Source organism: Anopheles darlingi, chromosome 2 (genome assembly GCF_943734745.1).
Source record: "Anopheles darlingi chromosome 2, idAnoDarlMG_H_01, whole genome shotgun sequence".
NCBI classification, from domain to species: Eukaryota; Metazoa; Arthropoda; class Insecta; order Diptera; family Culicidae; genus Anopheles; species Anopheles darlingi.
In genome coordinates, this window is record NC_064874.1 from 17,379,592 (window position 1) to 17,382,091 (window position 2,500).

General features: G+C 40.9%; 1 protein-coding gene across 5 annotated transcripts in view; it reads left to right on the forward strand.

Moving 5' to 3' along the window:
- LOC125948182 (protein elav) overlaps positions 1 to 2,500 on the forward strand; it is a 13,344-nt gene that overhangs the window by 4,186 nt on the left and 6,658 nt on the right. For all 5 annotated transcript variants that reach the window (XR_007468557.1, XR_007468559.1, XR_007468558.1 and 2 more), the window contains one exon: positions 1 to 2,500. This exon is cut by the window's left edge and continues 358 nt beyond it; it is cut by the window's right edge and continues 6,658 nt beyond it. The gene's annotated coding sequence lies outside the window, so the exon portion shown is untranslated.

The following is a 2,500-nucleotide window of genomic DNA, read 5'->3' on the forward strand; positions in this document are numbered from 1 at the left end:
AGATCACGTCACCAGCAGTAGCACAGCAGCATTGGCCACAGAGTGTATGCGGGGTGTGTAGGAAGCGTCGCAATCGAAGATGGATGGAATTCTAGTCAAAAAAAAACCATGGTAACTGCGAAGTCGAATCACTATTATGATGAAGGAACGATAAGGAGAAGAGGCGATATGTAGGACTAAATCTGGATAACCAGCGAGAGGCATATTAGTACGAACCATGTATGTATGTGTTTGTCTATATTTTATAAATTTTAGCTTTTTTGATAACCATTAGTCTAATGTACAAAGGCAGAAAACAAGCAGAGTTTGACGATGAGCGCACAGTTTGTGTTGCTGCGTCTTAGGATTGCATCTCCAAATCTCGCTACACCTCATCCCATGGTGTCGTTATTTGAGCAGAAAGTATTCGAACAACTGCTAGCTATTCCGCTTCCGTTTCGAAAGCCTAACTAGAAGACGCCACGTTGTTCATGAAGCAAATAAGGAAGGAAGGCTAACAGAATCTTTCGCTTTTAATTGCAAAGTACAACACCACACTGGGAATAGTCCATTTATATAGAAATCAAACTGGGGAGCGGTATATTTTTTAAAATCTACTTTGTACCGGTTACTCGCGAAGGTGGTACGCGCTACTCTTAGTGCATACCCAGTTTAGGAACGGGTAGAGGTGGCGCGGGGTACGGATGTGCAATCCTGTTTCGAGATCCATGAATGTTTCGTGAGGGCCCCCCTTCTTCAGTATGTCTGTTCGGGGGGCAGACAGAATAGAAAAGCGAATACTAGCAGCACCATTAACGTGTTTGTATGAGTCCAATCAGTGGATAGCGACCATATGATTGGCGATGATTTTAGAAGAATTATATTTATTTTCTAATTTATTTACTATTTAAAAAACAGAAAATTGAGTATAAACGGAACTGTGGAAGTGGGAGATGGGGAATAGGAGCACGCAATACAAAGACTCATTCTAGAAGTCTAATTCTAGAGCCAGGATACAATAACAATAGAGAGTGTCCGCTGTGCCCAAATGGGGCAACTTCAAACACAACCCAGCAGAAATCCTTCGTAGAAAGTAATAGACTACTTTCTTCCACCAACCCTCTTTACCAAACACATACCAACACCTCAGTCTAAATATGCGCCTCTTTGATCTGCGGGCCTTTGATGAAGTGTACACATGCGGCATTACGTGCAACAGCAAATACTCTGCTTCGTGTTATTACAGCCAGTGCAACATTTTCAAAACGATCTCAAACTCCTAGTTTAATGAGAGAGGGAGGGAAGGAAGAAGGAAACGTTGAACCCCGTTCAGATCTCTGGTTCCTGGCTCCAAAAACACATTGAAGTAGCTTAAATTGGTTGTGGATGTGTGGACAAAAGACGATAAACTCCATCCTATGGTTTAGAAAAGGAGAGGAATTAAAACAAAAGCAAAGCAAACGAAAACTATAATCAACATTCTTGTACTTATTGGAAAGTGATCGGTGACACATTTTGCTGTAAAAATAATTGCTACAGACATATAGTGGCATGAATTGGGCTAAATCCGTTCCAAATAGGAGATGGAACCCATAGGCAATATTTCTTGGAAAAGAGACAAGGTTTTGATTGAAGGCTGTAAAAGCAACAGCACCAACAACAATCACAACCGAACGGTGTCATAACACGAGCATGAAACGGAGAAAATTTCTCTTTTCTAGTCTAGTCGAAAGCTGGTAGAAGTCGACGAGCAGCAGCAGCATTAGCAGCAGAGCCTAGCATAATCTACTTACTAATTAGCTGTTAGCTACTCGAACTCTGTTTAGTGAATCGCAGTGAGTAAAACCCACCATAAAGAGAAACCGATTAATCGAAAGCTAGCTCGAACGCACGAGAACATGGGGATAGATAGAAGCAAAATGGTTTTTTTTCTACATTTGTGTCATTTGGATAACATGTAAATGTTCACCTACCACCACGAGAAACTGCAATCGAATCGAAAAAGATTCGCTCCGGAAAGCTCGCTGTTCAGCCAGTCTAGGATGTACCGGTGCTGCAAGAGATGGGGGTACTACTGGTTATCTCTCTTGGCATATTCTTCTGTCCATGTTCAATTTACATAGCTACATAAGGCACGTTGCAATGAACTATCTAGCTCTCAGAAGACACACACCATTGTTCCGTAATTGCGGAATAGAACGAAGAGGATGTGGCAATCTTTTCCTCTTTCTGCCACCATTAGCCCATTCATTTATGCTCGAAATTTGCATCGAGCTTAATCGAGGCGAAAAAACGTTGAACTCAAACTATCGCACATTAAATTTAAGGCGATACAGTGCAAACAATGTGCATTGCATATGCGCCGGGTAGGGGAAGACAAATGTTATTGATATATATATATATACATATATAACTATTATTCGATATGTACTATATACACCGAAGCAAAACAAAGAAATTAAAATGAGGAAAACAAAAAAACGTCACGAACAGAAGGCATAGTCAATCGAAGATGAAAAAC